At 42.6% G+C, this 25,463-nt stretch overlaps 3 non-coding genes across 3 annotated transcripts; all 3 read left to right on the forward strand.

Annotated features, from left to right (window-relative positions):
• Window positions 1–4,987: 4,987 nt before the first annotated feature.
• LOC112084725 lies at window positions 4,988–5,094 on the forward strand. The gene has a single exon (XR_002898386.1). It is a non-coding gene; the product is annotated as a small nucleolar RNA R71 (small nucleolar RNA).
• Window positions 5,095–11,485: 6,391 nt separating this feature from the next.
• LOC112084817 lies at window positions 11,486–11,591 on the forward strand. The gene has a single exon (XR_002898477.1). It is a non-coding gene; the product is annotated as a small nucleolar RNA R71 (small nucleolar RNA).
• Window positions 11,592–23,078: 11,487 nt separating this feature from the next.
• On the forward strand, window positions 23,079–23,184 carry LOC112084828. The gene has a single exon (XR_002898487.1). It is a non-coding gene; the product is annotated as a small nucleolar RNA R71 (small nucleolar RNA).
• Window positions 23,185–25,463: the final 2,279 nt, after the last annotated feature.

Below are 25,463 nucleotides of genomic sequence, written 5' to 3' on the forward strand. Positions count from 1 at the left end.
CTTTACCCTCTGAGTGTTTACCAGAAATCCTTGTCCATCTTTTCCTTTTAAAACAACGGCTCCGTAAGGTCTTACTTCAAGAACTGTAAACGGACCGGACCACCTAGACCTTAGCTTTCCAGGGAACAGCTTAAGTCTTGAGTTGAACAACAGAACTTGATCCCCTTCTTTGAACTCTCTCTTGTGTATCTTCTTGTCATGGAGCGCCTTGTTCCTTTCTTTGTAGATTTTAGAGCTCTCGAAAGCATCTAAACGGATCTCCTCTAGCTCATGAAGCTGTAAAACTCTCTTTTCTTGAGCTGTCTTGATATCAAAGTTCAGAAGCTTCACTGCCCACAAGGCTTTGTACTCCAACTCAACTGGTAAATGGCAGCTTTTCCCATAGAGCAAGTTAAATGGTGAGGTTCCAATGGGAGTTTTGTAGGCGGTTCTGTAAGCCCACAAAGCATCATCTAGTTTCTTGCTCTAATCATTCCGAGATGAGCTCACGGTTGTCTCCAAAATGGCCTTGATCTGGCGGTTTGAGACCTCCACTTGGCCAATAGTTTGAGGATGATAAGGGCTGGGCACCTTGTGCTTTACCCCGTGCTTCTTCAAAAGACTCTCAAGAGTCTTATTGATAAAGTGGCTTCCCCCGTCGCTGATAACTACCCTTGGGACTCTGAATCTTGGGAAAATGATGCTCTTAAAGAGCTTTAACACAACCTTTGAATCATTAGTCGGAGATGCAACCGCTTCAACCCACTTACTTACATAGTCCACAGCAACTAGTATATATTGATTCCCGTATGAGCTTACAAAGGGACCCATGAAGTCAATGCCCCAACAGTCGAAGACCTCTACTTCAAAAATCGGGTTCTGAGGCATTTCATTCCTCTTGGATATGTTACCGTGCCTTTGACAAGCTTCACATCTCGAGACTACATCCTGAGCGTCTTTGAACATGGTCGGCCACCAGAAACCGCTTTGTAAAACCTTGGGGACTGTCTTGAACGCACCTAAGTGACCCCCATACGTTGAACCGTGGCATTCTTGTAGCACTGGATAGATCTCTTCTTCGGCCAAGCATCGTCTATAGAGATGATCCTTGTTAAGCACGTATAGATACAGCTCATCCCAATGGTATCTCATAACATCTCTAAAGAAATTCTTCCTCTGATAAGTATCAAGATCAGGTGGCTCTAAACCGCATGACAAGTAGTTCACCAGATCTGCGAACCACGGGAGGCTTCTTTCTTTGATCGTGTTGGCTTCCTCCACTTCTAAGTAAGACCGGACTAGCATGAGATGTTCTTCCGGTAAAGCGTCGTCTATAGGGACTTGTTCTTCAATTCTCAGCCTTGAGAGATGGTCGGCAGCTCCTTTCTCAATATCTTTTTTATCAAGCACCTCCATATCAAACTCTTGAAGTAACAAAACCCATCTTAGAAGCCTCGGCTTAGCATCCTTCTTGGTCATCAAATACCTCAAACCCGCGTGATCCATATAGACAGTGACCTTTGATCCCACTAAATAGCTCCTGACTTTATCAAGTGCAAACACAATGGCGAGCATTTCCTTCTCAGTGGTGGCATACTTTTTTTGAGCTGAATCCAAGGTGCGGCTTGCGTAATAGATCACGTAAAGCTTCTTGTCTTTCTTTTGCCCCAAGACAGCCCCCACGGCAAAATCAGATGCATCCGTCATCACTTCGAATGGTAATGACCAATCAGGGGCTTGTACAACCGGTGCACTGATCAATGCTTCCTTGATTCTCTTAAACGCTTCTTCACATTCATCATCAAAGATAAACTCCACCTCTTTACACAATAGCCTCGTCAAGGGTCGAGATATTTTGGAGAAATCTTTGATAAATCTTCTGTAGAACCCTGCGTGACCAAGGAAACTTCTTATTCCTTTTACTGAGTTCGGAGCTTGTAGGTTGACCATAACCTCGATCTTAGCCTTGTCCACCTTTATGCCCTTCTCTGATACCTTGTGCCCCAAGACAATCCCTTCTTGGACCATGAAATGGCATTTCTCCCAGTTCAAGAAGAGCCTATGCTCCTCACATCGCTTTAGAACCTGAGATAGATTAGCAAGACAATCAGAGAAAGAGGAGCCGTATACAGAAAAATCATCCATAAACACCTCCACTTTCTCTTCAATTAGATCAGAGAAAATATGCATCATGCATCTTTGAACAGTGGCCGGTGCATTACAAAGACCGAAAGGCATTCTCCTATAAGCATAAGTGCCATAGGGGCAAGTGAATGTTGTTTTCTCTTAATCTCAGAGATCTATGGGGATCTGAAAGAAACCCGAGTACCCATCAAGAAAACAAAAATAAGGATGGTTAGCTAGCATTTCAAGCATTTGATCAATGAATGGCAAAGGAAAATGATCTTTTCTAGAAGCAGAATTCAGTTTTCTATAGTCTATGCACATGCGATGACCGGTTATGGTTCTTCGGGCTATAAGCTCTTCCTTTTCGTTTTTAACCACCGTGATCCCACCTTTCTTCGGCACAACGTGAACAGGAGATACCCACCTTGAGTCAGAGATTGGGTAAATTATTCCTGCCTCAAGGAGCTTGAGTATCTCCTTCTTAACCACCTCTTTGAGGTTCGGGTTAAGACGTCGTTGATGCTCAATAGAGGACATAGCTTGGTCCTCTAGGTGTATCCTGTGGGTGCATATGTCAGGAGAGATTCCTCTAATATCAGCCAAAGAATATCCTATGGCTCTCCTGAACTTTCTTATCTCACTAAGCAATGCACTCTCTTCATGTTCAAGCAAACTGTCATTGATGATCACGGGATATGTGAAGTTTAAGCCCAAGAAAGCGTATCTGAGCCCTGTTGGAAGAGGCTTGAGCTCAACAGGGGCTGCATCAGCCTCATTCCTATCGGCATCAAAGCTGCATTGGCTCGGAACAGCTCCCTTGTTCTTTTCTTTCTCGCGCGGTTTACCATTGACCTCAGCACAAGCTGTCGCGGCCATGATACCCCGAGGTGTCTCCTAAACACACTTGGATTCCCTGATGTCTAAAATGTCGAAGCCACTCTTCCTGAGCTCTAGAAACCTCGCCTCAGCCCCAAGTTCCTTCGGTTGGTCCAAGAGACGTTTGTACACCTCGCTTTCCTCGTTCAAGTACCCGTGCTCGCTTTGTTCCCTTGTTAAGACCACTTGTAACGGGTATTCTGCGTTCAACTCCTCTAGGAGCTCATCAGCTAGCTCCTTGATAGCCTCCACATAGAAAACCTGACCTCCAATGGTCGGTTTCTTCATAATTTCCTTCACGTTGAACTTCATAGTCTCGGAGCCGATGTGTAACTCGATCATACCCCCTCTCACATCGATGATCGCTCCTGCTGTTGCTAAGAACGGTCGCCCTAAGATAATGGGGTCTAGAGGTTCCTCGTCCATCTCAAGAACTATGAAGTCCGTGGGGATCTCTATTTCACCGATTCTCAAAGGTAGATCCTCAAGTAAGCCCACCGGTAGTCTAACCGATCTATCAGCTAATACAAGGGAGATCTTGGCCGGCTTGTAGCTTTTGAATCCTAGTCTCTTGGCCACCGTGTAAGGCATTAAGCTCACAGAAGCTCCTAGGTCACATAAGCAATTTGAGAACTTCAAGTGACCTATGGCACACGGCAAAGTAAAGCTGCCCGGATCGGATAGCTTTCTTGGTATAGATCTCCTCTGAATTATAGCACTGCACTCGTGACTCAATATTACCATACCCTGGAGCTCCATTGTCTTGTTGAGAATCGCATCCTTTAGAAATTTTCCAAGCTGAGGTATAGCTAAGAAAGCGTCTATGATGGGTAAAGTCAGTTTCGTGTTCTCCAAGTGTTTCTCAAAGACCGCCTTGGCTTTGTCTAGGATTTTCTTCTTGAAACGCCCTGGGAATGGTATCTTGGGCTGGTAATGTGGTGGTGGAACGTAGGGCTTTTCAAACTCAGGTGTCTTCTCCACCTCTTTTCCTTTGTCTTTAATCGGTTCCTTCTTTAAAACTTCTTCTTGTTGAGCATCATCTGAGGCTGCCTCCCCTCCGAGTTGCTCATTGGCCTCAATGAGCTTTGTCTTAGGTGCTGGAGTTTGTAATTCTTTACCACTCCTCAATGTGATGGAGTTCACATATTCCTTGGGGTTAGGCTCCGGCTTACCTGGTAAAGCCGGTCCTCTTGATGATGTATAGGCTTGATTCTGCTTAAGCTCTCTAATATCCTGTTGCATTGTAGCGTGCTGACTCTCAACCCTCTGTTGACCCTGTAACAGTTGCTGTAGAATCCCACAGACATCAGGTCCCATCTGATTCTGACCCGTTCCCTGGTTCTGTTGCTGATTACCCATCGGCTGCGGATTGAACCCTGGTGGAAACTTATGTTGCTGCGGTTGGCTATTAAAGTTGTTGCTTTGAGCCGGTTGATTTTGCTGAGTGTAACTCTGCTACTGCCCACTGAATTGGTGCTTGGGCTGAAAGCTATTCTGAAATGGAGCTTTTGGAGCATATTTTTGTTGGTGTTATTGAGCAGGGTACACTTGGTCTTGAAGGTTAGCTACATTTGGGTTTTGTTAAGAGAGGTTTGGATTGTTGCTGTAGTTGTTAAACCGCTGATACCTTTGCTTATTTCCTATGTAGTTCAGCTCCTCTTGAGTTAGACCATCTTCATTGACATTATCAAAACTCGGCCCTTGCTCATTAAACTCGCCTACAAAGTGTATTGGCTTTTGTGTAGCCATTAGAACCTTGTCAAGCTTGCTCTGTAGCTCTCTTATATCTTTCATCATGCGCTGCTCTTCACTAGATCCTTCTGAAGGGTTTGCCCTGTCAAAATCTTCTCCATACGTATCATTGGACATGGTGAGGTTCTCCACTAGTTCCATTGCCGCATTGATTTCTTTCCCAAGAAAATTTCCATTTGAAGCTGTATCGAGTTGGTTTCTGATCTTGGGGAGTGCACCTCAGTATAAAGTACTCAAGAGGGATGCCTCCGAGAAGCCGTGGTGTGGGCATTGGTTGGTATAGCTCCTGAACCATTCCCAGGCTTCACTAAAGCTCTCGTTGTTGTGCTGCGTGAAACTTGATATCTGATTCCTTAGCTTGGCCGTGCGTGATGTGGAGAAGAACTTTGATAAGAACGCCAGTTTACACTGCTCCCATGTTTGTATAGAACCCCTCGGGAGGTTCTTTTCCCACTAGTGAGCTTTATCATCGAGGCTGAATGGGAACAGGCGTAGCTTGAAGCTATCTTCTGACACGCCATTAATCTTTGTCAGGTCGCAAACCCGATCAAACTGATCAAGATGCTCAAGAGGGTCCTCTCCGGGTAGACCGTGAAACTTGGTGTTCTGCACCATATTGAGCAGGGAAGCTTTAACTTCAAAGTTGTTGTTTTGCACAGGTGGTGCCTGAATCCCGGCTCTATATTGGTGCGCGTTAGCTCGGTCGTTTTCTCCAACAAAGACCGGAGGAGGTTGTCTCTGAGCTGGTGGCGGAGGCGGATGAACATGATGGGCTTGCTGCTCATTTCTATTTGCTTGATGTTGATTTTGCTGAGCAAGCCTTTCATTTCTTTGAGCCTGTTGTTGGTTAACGAAGGCTTGTTGTTCATTTCTTTCTGCCTGCGCCTGATTAGCCTGAGCCTGGTGCTCGGCATCTTGAGCCTGCTGTTCTATCCTTTGCTGTTCTGCCATACCAAGCCTTTCAAAGTGCCGTTCTCTCTCGCGAGCTCGCCTTTCAATCCGGTTGATGTTATTGTCGTAAGGGAGAGGCGGTTCTGTGCTACGAGACCTGGTTTTCATGCACCTGAAAGCAAAGCTAGAACTTGCAAAAGAGTTAGTAAAACAAAAGAAAGTAAAGTCTTGAGCTTAAGAACAAATAAGAGACTTATGCTCCCACAAGTTGGCGACGACGCCAATTGATAACTAAGAGTTTTTGAAGCTCTTTGTAGAGGTTATCAATCCCCTGTCTTGTAGTACAAGGGGTTATCAATCCAAACTCGTGTGTGAGACACTAGTCTATGTTACTTGTGATCTTAAGTCAAGATGAACAGGTAAAGGTTTTTGCTAAACTACTTAACAAGCAAGTAAACATGAAAATGAAGCAAAATATGAGATTTAAACTAGCTGAAGATGCAAGTGATCAATAGTAAATAAGCAAATGGTTTGGATGATGATGATATATGATAAAGGCAGAGGCTTTAGACAGGATATATGACTCGGGTGCTTCCAAGCTAGACTAGTAAGTTAATGAATCAGATTTATCAAGCTGTTTCATTTAACATGAACTCAAAGTATGTTAATCTTCTCATGAAAGCATTAAACATCTAAACTGATCCTCTTTCATACCAAAATCCCTTTTGAGAAGCACGAATCAGCCAGCTTTAAGATTCAGTTCAATAAGTCATTTAAGAGAACAAACTATCACTCTCGCGATGAAAGACTCTTAAACCTTTAACCGAGTGGTTCAGACATTTCTACAAACACTTTTGATGCGAGATATGTCTCAGATCTGAACCTCAAGTGATGTGCTTGGATCCAGCTTAGAGATCTCGTCGGTTAAAGAATGAAACATGCAAGTCTAGACCCCTAAACTCACTAATCTATCATGAAAGCACCCTAATCTACCTATCTAAAGCCGCTTAAACGACTACTCACTGATCATAACGAGCTCACTAAGTCCTTTGCAAGACGTGTAGCTAGTCATGATAAGGAGTTTAATGCTGGAGAATAAAAGAAATATAACAAGAACAAGATTCTGATGCAAAAACGAGATATCGGATTAGATTAATCAAGTTTCACAAAAGAGGCAAGTTCTTAAAGCTAAAAGATGATAAGAGATAAGATGATTAGGTTTTTGGTCCTAAAATCTATTTATAGTGAAGGGAAAGTATTGCGGGTCAGCCCAGAACAAACCGGGTACTGAGCCGCCTTCTTGGGTTGTTGGGTGAGCACCACGGTGTGTCGGAGTGTGAAGCCGAGGCTTCGATGCCGAGAGGTGCACGTGAGCAAAGATTAAGATGGAGATCTCGTGAAGAACAAGTCAAGAACATGCATGAACCCTAGTCTTCGATCCATCTTTACGTGTGTTCTTTTAAGTCACCTTGTTCTTGATTCTGGAGTTGTGACAAGGGACCTCGCCATGTAATGCCGAGGAGCTTGGTAGTCGAGGGGTTCAGGAAGACGGAGTCCGGCATGCAATGCCGAGGTCTTTGTACCGATGTGCATGTTCAACACTTAGTCGTTTTCAGCTTCACTGCCCTTGCATGCATGCCTTGATCTCAACATACCGAGGGATCAGTACGAGGTCTAGCCCAAAATGCTCTTAAGAGATGAGCCTTGGCCTGAGCAGTGTCGAGGTAGCGATGTCGAGGCTCGAGAGAATACTTAGCGCGTATCACAACTCATTTGGGCTCGTATCGACCCGCTTGTCTTCCGGAAGCAATAACTTTCAGCACACGACTCCAAATGCTTTGAGACCGGTTCCATAGTCAAGATGACTCATTCAGCTCAAACGTTGGTGAATAAACCATCGGAGCTTGGGAAGTGGAAGGCTCCCCGGATTGCTCATCTTTGCACCGCACTGGAATGACCGGAAAATACAGCTTTTAGACCGATGTGTACTCCGGAGTCGGTATCTTCTAAACCACCGCTCCAAATTGAGCGACTTTAGGCGTTCCGGAAAGGTCTTTCATAGATCTCAAACTTTGATGAAGACTCGGTAAACTGGTTCGAATCGGAAGGGCTCCGTCCCACGTAATCTTTGAAGCTCAGCTGATCGGCGTTCGGGTGCATGCGAGACAGGCATGTCTTCCGGAGGCGATATCTCTCTTCTTACTGGTCCGAATTGCATGATTCCAACTGTTCTGGGATCTTGGCTTGATTATCCCAAACTTTTATGAAGACCTCGTCAACTGGTTCGGACTGGAAGGTTCCCCGGATTGGTGATCTTTGAAGTGCGCGGGTGAAAATAGATTTTGGCCGAGAAATGCTTCCCGTGGTAAAGAAAATGTCCGAGAATCATGTACCGCGGTAAGCTTTTTAGCCGATAAATCTTCTCGCCTCGATGTAAAACTTCACCCGATGGGATTTGCACCCGATACTCATTTTTAGCCGATAACGACCGTTCGGTAATGATTTTGGCCGAGGTTTTCGTCCAGCCGGTACGAATTTTGGCCGAGAAATTCTTCCAAGCGGATTTCACCATTTTTGACCCTTTTCTTCACCGCTTTCATTCCTGATCCTCCTCTTGAGCTCTAAATAGCCTCCAAAGCATCTGATAAAGACTTCAAAACATGCAAGACTCTTTGGGACCTAATGCAAGTCCTAAAACTTATTTTGATGCCTAAAGACTCAATATACATGAGAAAACACATGATATGGACTCTAAAATGCAGCCTAAATGATGCAAAATATAGATATATCACTCCCCCAGACTTAAACCTTTGTTTGTCCTCAAACAAAACCAAAGATCTAAACCTGGAAAAGAGGTTTGAAAATCGCAGGAACTAACAAAATCTCAGAGACCATGCTTCTAAACCAGAGTTAGTCATTATGCTCAAATCAAGGATAGTCTAGAAAATTCTCACCAAAGTACAGGCATAACTAGTCCGTTGATCCGTCGTGCGAAAGTCTAGACACTTAAACTTATCTTCCAGCCAACTAGCTCTTAACAGTCATTTATATGTTCCAGTGGTTCTCATCAAAAGGAGTTTAGCAAGGCAATCAAGGCTAGGTATTCAAAAAGGCTGTTTAGAAGGTGCGGTTTTTAGTGTTTAGGGTTACCTTTTCTGGAGAGACAAGACATTATGCAAACAGCAAGAGAGGGGGGGCTGTTGATATCCACAGTTTCCAGTCACATTCTTCTTGCCTTAAGGCTCTTGATCTCCTTTCTTCAAGTTCTCCTCATGACTCCCCCAGATTTTAGTCCAGGTTTTAAAACCAATGCTCACAAATGAATACTCGTAGTCTTTGTTTCAGATAATTTCGGCCAATCTAGACTCTTTTAAGCTTTTTGTTTTTCCTTTCCTTTCATTTTTTTTATTTTATTTTTTATTTTTATTTTTTATTTTATTTTTTTTAAAGGGGAAAATGCCTTTTGATGTAGAGTCTTAGGAAGCACAAAATTCACCTTTAAATTCAAGCTTTCTGAGGCACCATCAAGCTTTGATAGATTCTTGATGCTCTACTTTCCAAAATTTCTTCAGTCATTCTCTTGGGTGACTGAAAACCATGTTGCTCCTGTCTCTCCGGCGTTTTCGCACATATCTGCCAAAAGAGCTAAAGAGAGAATGCACGAAGTTTGAAATGATGGTTTTTGGGTAAAGGGTGTGGTACCAGCTAAAGATGAAATGGCCATCTAGGACAACAAAGAGTGGTAACAATAAGGTGAAGATGTCCGAGATGTGTATCATGATGCCTGCTAAAACCAATGATGAGAAAATTAGATGTCAAGATTATGTTCAAGTGAAATGAGCTAGTCTATCCTGGCAGAAACAGTCTCCATGAGTAGAAATCCTCTGGTGGGAGTTTGTAGTGTAAGTACTCTAGCTACCGCGTAGTCTAGTACTAACCACAGAAAGAACTAGTATGAAAAGTATAGAAGCACATGGGTCTTACTCAACATAGTTTTGTGTCAAACATTCCTGAAAAATACTCAATGTCTTTTAATAAGCATAGAAAATTTTAAAAATTGCTGGAAAAAGATAAGAAACAAAGAAAAATAGATTAGTACGGATAAATATCCTCCCCCAGACTTAAATCACACTGTCACTAGTGTAAAAAAGTTGGTGAGAAGATGGTGAAATAAAAGCAAAAGCGTCTAAAATAAAAGAAAAGAAAAATGGTGATAGAACCGTGGGTGTGATGTGGTGATGGATAGGCGCCTATGTCTCATAGCTGTCATCTGTCTATGTGGCAAAGGAGTCATCATTAAACCTCTGGTTCTTCTTCAGTAGCCTCTTCATGCGCCTGCTGATCTTCTCTTGCTGGTCAAGCTTCTTCTTCAAAGCTGCAAAGTCTGCATCACTCCTAGTGGATGCTCTAGTCTGAGAAAATCTGGCTCTGGATGAAGATGGTGCAGGCTGAAGTCTCCTGCTGTTTGCAGCTACCTCTCTCTTGGCTTTTACAGCCAGAAATTGCTTCATGGTCAGAGGTAAGAGTGGCAGAGATGGTAGGAAGTCGCTAGTCTCTGGTTTTCATACTGGGTCTGTTCCATCTCAGAGACGGGGCATTGAATCCAAAGGTAGAAGGACCCTATACTCGGTGGTGTTGGTGCAGAACTTGTAAGCAAATCCAATTGGGTCCATCTTGGCCCTGGTGATAGTCCTGTCTCTAGAAAATTGAGAGAGATCAATCCAATCCTCTCTAAGTGGTGTCTCAGCTGAAAAATCAACTCCTGATGCTGCCATATGCGAAGTAATGATGCTCCCAAAAGCTAGTGAGTAGTCCTGACACTCACATGTAAGCATCTCATGCTTAACTTTCACTAGGTTCCTTGCAATGATGCAAGCAAAGCAAGGAAACCTTGGGTAATCTGTGAAAAGCTGAAGTGTCACTAGTTCTGGGTTGAGTACATTCGCCTGGTTGGTTCGAGAAAATACAGTGTGTGCTAGAAGCTTATGCACATAGCGGACAGCAGGATGAGAAAGTAATGATGCCTTGGACCTTCCTTTGTCATAAACTCTATAACCCATCAGTTTCCAAAGCTCTTCATCAGGGTCTTTCTCCAATGCAATCTCATCACAGTAAGGCAAAGCATCACTCATCTCTAAAATGGTAAAAGAATAGAGATGACCTCCAATAGAGAAGGAGAGTGTGCCATCTAGAGCTCTAGAAGTAGCTCTCTTCTTGTAGCACAAAGTTGCTGATGCAAGGAACTCCTTAGTGTGGCTCTCATAGGTTGGAAAACTTTGCTCCATAAATGATCTCATTCCAAGCCTATCAAGATACCATATCACATCTTCTCTGATTCCAAACATCTCAAGATTTGAGTAGTCAATTGCTGGAGTTGGCTTTATCTTCAGCTTCTCAAGCTGCGCCAGGTAGTTGATCTCTGTATGAGAGATTGTTGAAATTGGCACCAGAATTTATGAAGTTGTTGTTGAAGGTTGGGCTGAATCGGTTATGGTATGCCTGGGCTCCCATGAAATTGATTTCCTCTTCTTGGTACATGCCATCATCTTCATATCTTCCATCTTCTTCATTTCCTGCAGCAGTATCACAAGCATGTATATTCTTATTTTGAGACTTAAGAAGTTGACTTACCATGCTCTTTAGCTCAGCAATCTCCTTTGATTCATGACTAAAGATAGTCTTCTTTGATCTGTCAAAATCAGGGTTATTGTTGCTGTTAGCTACAGCCAAGTTTTCGATTAGTGCTCTCCCTTGTGGTATGGTTTTTGAACTGAAATCCCCATTGCTGGCAGTGTCAAGAGAAAGTTGATACTTCTGCTGAAGTCCTCTGTAGAAGGTGCTTAGCAGGTTTGCTCCAGAGAATCCATGATGAGGGCAGTCTCTCTCATACTCTTTAAATCGCTCCCAAGCTTCATAGAATGATTCTATTGGGCTTTGTTTGAAACTTTGTATCTTGTTTCTCAGCTGGTCCGATCTTGACTTGGTGTAGAAGTGGTTCAGGAAAGCTGACTTGCATTCTTCCCATGAAGTAATAGAACCAGATGGCAGAGATTTTACCCATCTAAAGCTTCATCACTTAGAGAGAAAGGAAAGAGCTTACACTTCACATAGTCCACAGTTTCTAAGGTTGTTCTCACCATTCCACAGATTTCTTCAAAGAGATCAATGTGGTCCATTGGATGCTCAGTAGATATTCCATGGAATTGATTTTGCTTCACCAAAGACACAATCCCTGGCTTTATGCTGGAACAGGGACTTGAATATCTGATCTATTCTGAAAGTGTTGGTGAGGTGCATCAAAATCGGCAATGAGCCTATTTTGTGGCTGTCTTCTCGCAGGATTAGCAAGTTGTATTGGTCGATTGGCTTCTCTAACAACTACTTGAACAATGTTTTCATCATTCCTTCTTCCTTCAGCATCGACCCGGTCTTGTCTCCTTTGATTATCAGCGGCTTGAGCAGCATTCCTAGGGATTTGGTTTCCCTTTGCATCGAGTTGTTGCTGACCATCTCCTTCATGGAAATCATCTCGGTCATCACCATGAAAAGAATCATGGTCATCGTCTCCAATGTGATCCTCCTGATCACGATTTAAAATATCTTCCCGATGGGCATTAAGATTGGCCATCTTGAGCATTCTTCGTCTGAGTTTTCAAAGTTTTCTTTCGTGTTTGTCAATCTCGTCTAAGGGCTGTACGATATTAGCAGGATTTCTCCTATTTTTCATGCACCTAAGAGCAGAGAAAGCAAAGATAAAAAGAAAAGTTAGAAAATCTCCAACAGAACTCGAAAATCTTGTAATGTCACAAGAGATAGGAAATTGACCTTTGTCTTGAACGTTTTGCAGAGTTCGAACTGGTCTTTCCTGTGGATGGTCTGGTGCCTCAAATGCAGAGTAAGAATCACAGTAAAACTTTGCTGCATCAAAACAAATGATTGAATATATGTAAGGCATTTCAATCTTCTTAGGTGATTCATCCTCTACATCTGTGACATCTGGTTCACTTTCTTTGATCATCATGCATGGTATGTGAGAGTAATGCTCCTCTGGATCCTCAGGGACTTGGTGTTGCGAGCTTAGGAGGAAAGGGCGGTCCTCCGCGGGTGAAGGCATCGCACCCGCGGTAGTGGTGGGTCTGGCCGTGGATGAAGTCCTCGTGGCCGTGGTGGGGAGATCCGAAAGCTTCTCAGCTGCTCCTTCCTCTTGCTCAACCAGGATGTCTTCAGGGTTATTTGAGATGTCCCTTATATGATCTCCTGCATCAGAGTTGGTTGATTCTTATTCTTCTTGTTAATTATGGACAACAGAATTCTTCTTATGATTCTCAAAGATCTTCTTCACCTTAAGGTTTGTGTCTTCTTGGCACTTAGAAAGATACTTTATATCATAACTGGTTTCCTTGATCTTGTGCTCAAGCTTGCTTAGGCGAAATTCAATCTCTTGAAGTTCACCATATTTCCTTCCTCTGTACCATGAAGCAAACTCATTGGCTTCCTTTATCTCTAGCTTTGCAGCTTTGGCATCGATGGACCCTTGAAGGATATCATACTTCTGTCTTGGTTTCTCTTCCTCAAAAACTTCTATCTTCTCTTTTAGCGCAGAAATATCCTTAGAGTGCAGCTCTTACAGCGATTTCACATGGTTGGTGAGATCATCGATCCTCTTGTAAAGGGTGGCTTAGGTGACAACTTGGAAGTCAAGGTATTGAATATAGCATAGCTTCTAATTGATTCAGTTGGAGCCTAAATCGATCAGTCTCAGTGCTCTCATGCAAAATCTGATGAGGTAAGGGATGAGATGGTCGAAAGTTCACCAAGTGTGGCGAATAGGGCACATCACGGTGGCTTGGAGTTCGCGAGTCTCCATAGTGGTGGTTCGGATGAGGGTTCCGATCCAGGTGATTGGAATCATGCCTGAATGGTGATTAACATGCGCCTGGAGCTTCACACAGGTTGCAAAACCTATGCTCGTGATTAGGGTTTCTTCTTGGATGATCCATGCTTCAAGGATTCTGAAACTAGGGCAAACAGAAGAAAGAATAAGCAGAAAAAGAAAAGTTAGGGTGTTTATGAGTTTGGTTTAATTCCTATGGTGTTTTGGCAGAAACTCGACATATATATAGTCATCTGCGGCTTGAACCTCCTGGTTTTAGACCTCCAGCGACTAAAATCTTCCCCAGCAACGGCGCCAAAAACTTGGTTGGTGGGCCTAGGGTTGCTCATCATTTTGCAAGTCCATTCGTCCGAAGTTTTAAATTTATAAAACCCTAGAGTCTGCAAGTGCACAAATGTACGTTGTAGGAATTAGGGTGTCGATCCACATGGAAGATGTCTAATCTGCAATAACACCAAACTGGGAGAGTAAGCAACATCATAAACTCATTGGGGGTTTAAGGTTTTTGGTTATGGGTCTTAAACCTAACATAGTCGAATACTTACGGGAAATAAAATGCAATGCAAATGAATTACTAAAAGAATATCTCAAGGGTGTTCGTATCAAACTATAGACTCTAGACTCATAGTGCGCGATTTAGACTTCTCCGGTTTTTTTAATCGATGTCAAAGCATTTCCAATTAGACTCTAGGCAATTTATCTTCATCTGTTTTCTAGGATCTGCATGGAACTGGAATAGACATGTGTATGATTAACCAACTCTCGCCATCTTAATCAATTAATCACTCAAATCTGACAATTATCTCTCGCTCTCATGCCAGAAATAAGATAATGCATTAACTATAGAATTCGTTTTTGCTCACATCTTCTCTACAGGTAGCTCTCGACACCTGTAGCGACTATGTTCTTCTAAAGCTAGGAATGGATGATCTGATACAGCACTCTCATGGCTCTGATCGATCCTAAGCTCAGAGAATAGGTCATGAATCTACTCTCATGCAATATTAACAAGTTAGAAGAGATGAGATCCATAATGGTTTAGAAACTTAGAAATCTTAATCGAACATGTATGCCTATCGATGAATTTTTAGCAACTTGACTCTCTGAGATATATCTACATGATGCAAAGAATGATAAAAGACATGAAAGAATGCAAAAGATGAAACAGGAAAGTTAATTAGATAGAAAGGAAAAAGAACAATGGATCCATGGAAAAATCCCCTTCTCCATCGCCTAACCCTAGAAAAACAAAGTTTGGTGGCTCAAAATCTCATTACAGGAGCACACACCCGTTTAGGAGTGCTAAGAAATGTATTTATAGGTCCTAAGGTATTCCAGGTCTCATTTAGGGCTTCTGATATGAACTCCCTAAGAACAACACACACTTGGTCGGTATCAGATGGATAGGTCCTTGACTCCAACTGGTTCTCGGAGCAGATTCTAAGGAGTGGAATAAATCCCAAAGATCCTTAGGCCCTAACTCGCGGAGAACAACTTGAAACAAGGGGGTGGAACAAATAAAAAGAAAAAGTCAGCAAAGGGATGTTAGGGCGTGAGAAATGAATTCCCGAAAATCCCTACGCCCCGATTACTACTAACGAAATCTTTAAACTTTGCAGTCGAAATCTGCGTCAAGTTCTATGGAATGAACTTGATAAACCGAAAATGATTCAGGAGGCTAACCACCTAAAGAATCAAAAGATTTCAAAGAGAGCAAAGCAGAAAATCTCAGATTTATTTGATAAGTGAATGGCGAAAATGTAAGGTGGTACAAGCCTTTTTATAGGAGGCGGTGTAGTCAAAGAGACATACTCGAAAATGACAGAAAATTTAATGAAGTCTTTGACTAAAATAAATAAACTAAAGACTGACTCTTCGGCTGGCCTTGACTGACTCTTGGACTACCAAGCCGAAAATGACTCTTAGTTTACTGACCCATGAACCAGACCGCAAACAAACCTGGGTCGAGAGATTGGAAATGGACTTAACCTCGTTAAAACGCAACCTGGTAAACCCATTGCGACAAACCCGGTGTAAGGAAAAAAAGTATTAAGCCATCACCTCAACCAGGTTAGTTACAGCCGGCGTTCATAAGCACGGTCACGATCTTAGGTGATGTTGGGTTGTCTGGTCTGATCTTAATCCCGTTAAGTAAAGTCCGAACCGCTCCCGCCAGCTTCTTAGCCCTGGATCGCGTCATGGGTCCATCCGGTACGGCCAAGTGTGCTACTGGAACCTCGATTCCTTTGTCTGGGACTTCCTACGGGTCCATGAATGATCATCCTCCCCCTCTTGAAAAGGACTTGTCCTCATGTCTGGTCCATATGCGACAAAGGGGTTAAGGTCAGAAATGTTGAAGCTGGAACTGACTAAGTACTTACCTCGTAAGTCAACCTTGTAGGCGTTGTCATTGATCCACTGAAGGACCGTAAAGGGACCATTCACACGAGGCAATAGCTTGGACTTTCTTTCCTCCGGAAACCTGTCCTTTCTCAAATAGATCCATACCAGATCGACTAGTTCAAACACCTTTTGGTTCCGCCCTTGTTGGCGTATTTCTTGTAAAGCTCGGTCTTCTTTTCAATGTTCTGCTTGGCCTTCTCATGTATCTGCTTGAAAAGGTTGGCCTTTTTCTTCCCATCCATACTCACACGCTCAGACAAAGGTAAAAGCGTGAGATCAAGTGGAGTATGAGGGTTAAAACCATAAACCATTTGAAACAGGGAAAACATTGTAGTAGAATGAACCCCATGGTTATAAGCAAACTCTACATGTGGTAGACAATCTTCCCACGTCCTAAGGTTCTTTTTAATAACAGAACGAAGCAATGCGGACAAGGTTCTATTAACGACCTCGGTTTGGTCGTCGGTCTGTGGGTGGCAAATGGTGGAAAAGCATAGCTTAGTACCTAGTTATGACCAAAGCGTTTTACAAAAAATAACTTAGGAACTTAGCATCACGGTCATAGACTATAGTCCTAGGCATTCCGTGCAACCTAACCACTTCTCTAAAGAACAAATCAGCCACATTAGACGCGTCATCAGTCTTATGACAAGGAATAAAGTGTGCCATTTTGAGAATCTATCGACCACAACAAAGACTGAATCCCAACCCTTCCTAGTTCTTGGCAATCCTAATACAAAATCCATAGAAATATCAATCCAAGGAGAGCTAGGAATGGGTAAAGGAGTGTACAAACCTGGGGATTTCGCATACTTATAGGTGATGCATCGGCCGCAAACTCTTTCCACGTCTCTTTTCATGTGCGGCCAGAATAAGTGATCTTAGACCACACTAAGAGTCTTGGCTATTCCAAAGTGCCCCATCAAACCGACCCCATGAGCTTCCTTAACAAGCAAATTACAAAGAGAAACATTAGGTATACAAAGACGGTTTTCGTAAAATAAGAATGACATTAGGTATCACACCGAAAATATTTTCCAGTGGCAAATTTAGAACAGGATTGATAAACTTCCTGGAAATCTGGATCGGAGGTGTAGGCTTCTTTGATCATTGCAAAACCGAGGACCTTGGCGTCTAAGGTCAAAATCAGAGTGTATCTGCGCGACAAAGCGTCGGCCACAATGTTTTCCTTTCCCTGTTTGTACTTGATCACGTATGGAAACGTTTCAATGAACTCTACCCATCTCGCATGACGCTTGTTCAACTTCTGCTGGCCCTTGAGGTGTTTAAGAGATTGGTGATCCGTGTGAATCACAAACTCCTTTGGCCAGAGGTAGTGTTGCCATGTTTGGAGCACACGGACCCAGGCATAAAGTTCCTTGTCGTAGGTGGGATAGTTCAAGGTTCCGCCACCAAGTTTCTCACTGAAGTAGGCAATGGGCCGCTTCTCCTGCATTAAGACCGCGTCAATACCTACACCAGAGGCATCACACTCAACTTCAAAGGTTTTCATAAAATCAGGCAAAGAAAGGAGAGAAGCATGAGTTAGCCTGTTTTTAAGGAGTTGGAACGCCTCTTCTTGTGCTGTGCCCCATTTAAAACCAACGTACTTTTTGAATACTTTGGTGAGAGGCGCTGCTATGGTACTAAAATCCTTTACAAACCGTCGGTAGAAACCGGTCAGACCATGAAAACTTCGGACCTCTCCAGCCGTCTTGGGACTGGGGCAGTCTTTGATCGCCTTGATCTTCTCCTCGTCGACCTGGATCCCATTGGCACCGACAACAAAGCCTAGGAACACAACACTATGCACGCAAAAAGTACACTTTTTCAAGTTCCCAAACAATTGTTCCTTCCTATGCACTTCTAAAACTAACCGCAAATGCTCTAAGTGCGTAACGAATTTTTGGCTATAGACTAAGATGTCATCAAAGTACACAACTACAAAAACGCCTATAAACGATCGCAAGACATGGTTCATAAGTCTCATAAAAGTGCTAGGGGAGTTGGTTAAGCGAAATGACATTACCAACCACTCGTAAAGCCCATGCTTTGTATTAAAGGCTGTTTTTCATTCGTCCCCCTCTTTCATCCTTATTTGGTGATAGCCGCTTTTCAAATCTATCTCAGAGAAAAGAGAAGAACCATGAAGCTCATCAAGTATATCATCCAAACGGGGAATGGGGTGTTGGTACTTTACCGTGATATGATTGATCGCGTGGCAATCGACGCACATACGCCAAGTGTCGTCCTTTGTTGGCATGAGTAAGACCGGGACCGTGCAAGGACTCATACTCTCCCGCATATGTCCTTTCTCCATTAGCTCTCCGACCTGCCGCTGTAGTTCCATCGTTTGAACGGGGTAGGTTCAAAACGCGGGTCGGTATGGCAAGGATGGCCAGGAACAAAGTCGATATGATGTTTAATTCCGCGGATGGGAGGCAGACCGCTTGGGCTTTCTTTCGGAAGATGTCCTTGAATTCATGCAAAAGAGGCAAAATGCTGCTTGGGAGATCCGGCTCACGTTCAGTAAGGCTACCCAAAGCATTTTTATACATTAACAAGACAAAGGGTTGTCTCATAAGCACGGTATGATTAAGTTCACTTGGCGTCACGAAAAGAGTTTCTTTCCTGATGTGAGTGCAGTGGGCAACACAAGTTTTACCCTAGACAAGCTGCAAGTGTACAGAAAACGCAGTAGTACTTAGGGATCGAATCCACAGAGATCTGTGAGTTGAGGAATTCTAACTGATGCTAAAAACAATCGTAGACCTAATCTAATAAAAATGGGTTTTAGTTTGTCACTAAATCTAAATTTGCAAAGAATTAAAAAGGCTTGAAGTAAAAATCGATGAAAACATATATGAAAAACGGCGCTGGATTCAAGGTTCATTTTTAGGGTTCATGTTCTAAAACACAAGGAATTTAGGCAAGAAATTTCTATGACTCTGAAACTAGGATAAACACATGTAAGATTAGCCAACTCTCGTCACCACCCTAATCATCTGATCACTTGTTCATGGCAATTAACTCTCGCTCTCATGCCGGAACAAGATCATGCTTTGTAGATCGGAATCCATCTCTGCTTACGTATCCTCCGTAGGTAGCTTTCATCTCCTACGACGGTGACGTCCATAAGATCCAGTTGAGAAAACCCAGATACAACACTCTCGTGGCTTAGATTTAACCTAGGATCGGATTCTGGGTGATCAAAATCCAGAATTACTGCTTTGAGATTTGGATGAATGGGAGAATCATGTTAAAAATCGAAATCCATTTTTCTTAAAAACCTAGATGTCATTCGAACATGGGGTCCCTTTGGATTACCCTTTCAGCCAACTAGGTGACTACTCAGACATGGCTGAGGTAGACATCATCATCGGTTAAGAACTAAGAAGAAGAAAAGTAAAAGAAACAAAGTTGCAGAAAAACTTTTCTTATTGAAGACAGAGTGGCCATGGAGAGCTTCTACAAATGCATAAAAATAAAACCTAAAACTACAAATGAGTTCTCTCTCAAAGAGAAGAAAGAGGCTCCCTTACAAAAGACCTAAAAATGAGTATTTATACTGTTTCTCCAAGTTTTGGGCATCCAGGGCTTGTAAAATGGGTGCAGGAAGTGTCTTGGGCCTTAGTTGGGCTTCTGAGTTTTGAACATAGGTCCACCGGGGGTGAAACCTCTTAAGCTGTGGTGGGACGAAGGCTGGCCGTGGGTGAAAGCACTTCTGCCTGACTGGACTTGTGTTGATCAGCCTTCAGCGCATTGATGATATCTAGAGATATAACCGTTGGATTCTTTGATTCCAAGTGTGCTGGAAAGCTGGTTGTCTCCTCTATGATGTCTGTAAATTTGGAGATGATCAGACGGTGAGAAGGTCTTCATTGGTTGCCAAACTTCTGACGGTCTGAATTTATCCAAAAATGTACTTTTGCTCCAAAATGCTCTCTAAAGTCCCAAGTTTCCTGAAAAGGCTTTTAAAACTCCAAAACATGGAAAACACTTATAAAATATTTAAAACTGAGTAAAAACACCTGCATAAGATACTATAAAGTGATCCATAAAAATGGTCAAAATCAGGTGTTATCAACTCTCCCAGACTTAAACCTTTGTTTGTCCTCAAACAAAACCAAATATCTGAACCTGGAAAAGAGGTTTGAAAATCGCAGGAACTAACGAAATCTCAGAGACCATGCTTCTAAACCAGAGTTAGTCATTATGCTCAAATCAAGGATAGTCTAGAAAATTCTCACCAAAGCAGAGGCATAACTAGTCCGTTGATCCGTCATGCGAAAGTCTAGACACTTAAACTTATCTCCCAGTCAACTAGCTCTTAACAATCATTTATAAGTTCCTGTGGTTCTCATCAAAAGGAGTTTAGCAAGGCAATCAAGGCTAGGTATTCAAAAAGGCTGTTTAGAAGGTGCGGTTTTTAGTGTTTAGGGTTACCTTTTCTGGAGAGACAAGACATTATACAAACAGCAAGAGAGGGTGGGGCTGTTGATATCCACTGTTTCCAGTCACATTCTTCTTGCCTTAAAGCTCTTGATCTCCTTTCTTCAGGTTTTCCTCATGACTCCCCCAGATTATTGTCCAGGTTTTAAAACCAATGCTCACATGAATACTTGTAGTCTTTGCTTCAGATAATTTCGGCCAACCTAGACTCTTTTGAGCTTTTTGTTTTTCCTTTCCTTTCATTTTTTGATTTATTTTTTTTTATTTTTTATTTTATTTTGTTTTAAAGGGGAAAATGTCTTTTGATGTAGAGTCTTAGGAAGCACAAAATTTACCTTTAAATTCAAGCTTTCTGAGGCACCATCAAGCTTTGATAGATTCTTGATGCTCTACTTTCCAAAATTATTCAGTCCTTCTCTTGAGTGACTGAAAACCATGTTGCTCTTCTCTCTCCGGCGTTTTCGCACATATCTGCCAAAAGAGCTAAAGAGAGAATGCACGAAGTTTGAAATGATGGTTTTTGGGTAAAGGGTGTGGTACTAGCTAAAGATGAAATGGCCATCTAGGACAACAAAGAGTGGTAACAATAAGGTGAAGATGTCCGAGATATGTATCATGATGCCTGCTAAAACCAGTGATGAGAAAATTAGATGTCAAGATTATGTTCAAGTGAAATGAGCTAGTCTATCCTGGCAGAAAAAGTCTCCATGAGTAGAAATCCTCTGGTGGGAGTTCGTAGTGCAAGTACTCTAGCTACTGCGTAGTCTAGTACTAACCACAGAAAGAACTAGTATGAAAAGTCTAGAAGCACATGGGTCTTACTCATCATAGTTTTGTGTCAAACATTCCTGAAAATACTCAATGTCTTTTGATAAGCATAGAAAATTTTAAAAATTGCAGGAAAAAGATAAGAAACAAAGAAAAATAGATTAGTACGGATAAACATCCTCCCCCAGACTTAAATCACACAGTCCCTAGTGTGAAAAAGTTGGTGAGAAGATGGTGAAATAAAAGCAAAAGAGTCTAAAATAAAACAAAAGAAAAATGGTGATAGAACCGTGGGTGTGATGTGGTGATGGATAGGCGCCTATGTCTCATGGCTGTCATTTGTGTCTGTGGCAAAGGAGTCATCATCAAACCTCTGGTTCTTCTTCAGTAGCCTCTTCATGCGCCTGTTGATCTTCTCTTGCTGGTCAAGCTTCTTCTTCAAAGCTGCAAAGTCTGCATCACTCCTAGTGGATGCTCTAGTCTGAGAAAATCTGGCTCTGGATGAAGATGGTGCAGGCTGAAGTCTCCTGCTGTTTGCAGCTACCTCTCTCTTGGATTTTACAGCCAGAAATTGCTTCATGGTCAGAGGTAAGAGTGGCAGAGATGGTAGGAAGTCGCTAGTCTCTGGTTTTCATACTGGGTCTGTTCCATCTCGGACACGGGGCATTGAATGCAAAGGTAGAAGGACCCTGTACTCGGTGGTGTTGGAGCAGAACTTGTAAGCAAATCCAATTGGATCCATCTTGGCCCTGGTGATAGTCCTGTCTCTAGAGAATTGAGAGAGATCAATCCAATCCTCTCTAAGTGGTGTCTCAGCTGAAAAATCAACTCCTGCTGCTGCCATATACGAAGTAATGATGCTCCCAAAAGCTAGTGAGTAGTCCTCACACTCAGATGTAAGCATCTCATGCTTAACTTTCACTAGGTTCCTTGCAATGATGCAAGCAAAGCAAGGAAACCTTGGGTAATCTGTGAAAAGCTGAAGTGTCACTAGTTCTGGGTTGAGTACATTCGCCTGGTTGGTTCGAGAAAACACAGTGTGTGCTAGAAGCTTATGCACATAGCGGACAGCAGGATGAGAAAGTAATGATGCTTTGGACCTTCCTTTGTCATAAACTCTATAGCCCATCAGTTTCCAAAGCTCTTCATCAGGATCTTTCTCCAATGCAATCTCATCACAGTAAGGCAATTTCAAAGCATCACACATCTCTAAGATGGTAAGAGAATAGAGATGACCTCCAATAGAGAAGGAGAGTGTGCCATCTAGAGCTCTAGAAGTAGCTCTCTTCTTGTAGCACAAAGTTGCTGATGCAAGGAACTCCTTAGTGTGGCTCTCATAGGTTGGAAAACTTTGCTCCATAAATGATCTCATTCCAAGCCTATCAAGATACCATATCACATCTTCTCTGATTCCAAGCATCTCAAGATTTGAGTAGTCAATTGCTGGAGTTGGCTTTATCTTCAGCTTTTCAAGCTGCGCCAGGTAGTTGATGTCTGTATGAGAGATTGTTGAAATTGGCACCAGAATTTATGAAACTTGTTGTTGAAGATTGGGCTGAATCGGTTATGGTATGCCTGGGCTCCCATGAAATTGATTTCCTCTTCTTGGTACATGCCATCATCTTCATATCTTCCATATTCTTCATTTCCTGCAGCAGTATCACAAGCATGTATATTCTTATTTTGAGACTTAAGAAGTTGACTTACCATGCTCTTTAGCTCAGCAATCTCCTTTGATTCATGACTAATGATAGTCTTCTTTGATCTGTCATAATCAGGGTTATTGTTGCTGTTAGCTACAGCCAAGTTTTCGATTAGTGCTCTCCCTTGTGGTATGGTTTTTGAACTGAAATCCCCATTGTTGGCAGTTGCAAGAGAAAGTTGATACTTATGCTGAAGTCCTCTGTAGAAGGTGCTTAGCAGGTTTGCTCCAGAGAATCTATGATGAGGGCAGTCTCTCTCATACTCTTTAAATCGCTCCCAAGCTTCATAGAATGATTCTATTGGGCTTTGTTTGAAACTTTGTATCTTGTTTCTCAGCTGGTCCGATCTTGACTTGGTGTAGAAGTGGTTTAGGAAAGCTGACTTGCATTCTTCTCATGAAGTAATAGAACCAGATGGCATAGATTTTAACCATCTAAAGCTTTATCGCTTAGAGAGAAAGGAAAGAGCTTACACTTCACATAGTCCACAGTTTCTAAGGTTGTTCACACAATTCCACAGATTTCTTCAAAGAGATCAATGTGGTCCATTGGATGCTCAGTAGAGATTCCATGGAATTGATTTTGCTTCACCAAAGACACAACCTGTGGCTTTATCTCGTGGTCTCCACTTGCTGGAACAGGGACTTGAATAGCTGATCTATTCTGAAATTGTTGGTGAGGTGCATCAAAATCGGCAATGAGCCTATTTCGTGGCTGTCTTCTCGCAAGATTGGCAAGTTGTATTGGTCGATTGGCTTCTCTAACAACTACTGGAACAATGTTTTCATCATTCCTTCTTCCTTCAGCATCGACCCGGTCTTGTCTCCTTTGATTATCAGCGGCTTGAGCAGCATTCCTAGGGATTTGGTTTCCCTTTGCATCGAGTTATTGCTGACCATCTCCTTCATGGACATCATCTCGGTCATCACCATGAAAAAAATAATGGTCATCGTCTCCAATGTGATCCTCCTGATCACGATTTAAAAGATCTTCCCGATGGGCATTAAGATTGGCCATCTTGAGCGTTCTTCGTCTGAGTTTTCAAAGTTTTCTTTCGTGTTTGTTAATCTCGTCTAAGGGCTGTACAATATTAGCAGGATTTCTCCTATTTTTCATGCACCTGAGAGCAGAGAAAGCAAAGATAAAAAGAAAAGTTAGAAAATCTCCAACAGAACTCAAAAATCTTGTAATGTCACAAGAGATAAGAAATTGACCTTTGTCTTGAACTTTTTGCAGAGTTCGAACTTGTCTTTCCTGTGGATGGTCTGGTGCCTCAAATGCAGAGTAAGAATCACAGTAAAACTTTGCTGCATCAAAACAGATGATTGAATATATGTAAGGCATTTCAACCTTCTTAGGTGATTCATCCTCTACATCTATGACATCTGGTTCACTTTCTTTGATCATCATGCATGGTATGTGAGAGTAATGCTCCTCTGGATCCTCAGGGACTTGGTGTTGCGAGCTTAGGAGGAAAGGGCGGTCCTCCGCGGGTGAAGGCATCGCACCCGCGGTAGTGGTGGGTCTGGCCGTGGGTGAAGTCCTCATGGCCGTGGTGGGGAGCTCCGAAAGCTTCTCAGCTGCTCCTTCCTCTTGCTCAACCAGGATGTCTTCAGGGTTATTTGGGATGTCCCTTATATGATCTCCTGCATCAGAGTTGGTTGATTCTTCTTCTTCTTGTTGATTATGGACAGCATAATTCTTCTTATGATTCTCAAAGATCTTCTTCACCATAAGGGTTGTGTCTTCTTGGCACTTAGGGATATACTTTATATCAGAACTGGTTTCCTTGATCTTGTGCTCAAGCTTGCTTAGGCGAAATTCAATCTCTTGAAATTCACCATCTTTCCTTCCTCTGTACCATGAAGCAAACTCATTGTCTTCCTTGATCTGTAGCTTTGCACCTTTGGCATCGATGGACCCTTGAAGGATGTCATACTTCTGTCTTGGTTTCTTATCCTCAAAAACTTCTATCTTCTCTTTAAGGGCAGAAATATCCTTAGAGTGCAGCTCTTCCAGCGATTTCACATGGTTGGTGAGATCATCAATCCTCTTGTAAAGGGTGGCTTCAGAGACAACTTGGAAGTCAATGTATTGATTTAGCATAGCTTCTAATCGGTTCAGTTGGAGCCTACATCGATCAGTCTCAGTGCTCTGATGCAAAATCTGATGAGGTAAGGGATGAGATGGTCGACAGTTCACCAGGTGTGGCGAATAGGTCTCGGTGGCTTGGAGTTCGCGAGTCTCCATAGTGGTGGTTCGGATGAGGGTTCCGATCCAGGTGATTGGAATCATGCCTGAATGGTGATTAACATGCGCCTGGAGCTTCACACAGGTTGAAAAACCTATGCTCGTGATTAGGGTTTCTTCTTGGATGATCCATGCTTCAAGGATTCTGAAACTAGGGCAAACAGAAGAAAGAATAAGCAGAAAAAGAAAAGTTAGGGTGTTTATGAGTTTGGTTTTCTTCCTATGGTGTTTTGGCAGAAACTCGACATATATATAGTCATCTGCGGCTTGAACCTCCTGGTTTTAGACCTCCAGCGACTAAAATCTTCCCCAGCAACGGCGCCAAAAACTTGGTTGGTGGGCCTAGGGTTGCTCATCATTTTGCAAGT

This window comes from Eutrema salsugineum, unplaced genomic scaffold (genome assembly GCF_000478725.1).
Source record: "Eutrema salsugineum unplaced genomic scaffold, Eutsalg1_0 scaffold_4, whole genome shotgun sequence".
Lineage (NCBI taxonomy): Eukaryota > Viridiplantae > Streptophyta > Magnoliopsida > Brassicales > Brassicaceae > Eutrema > Eutrema salsugineum.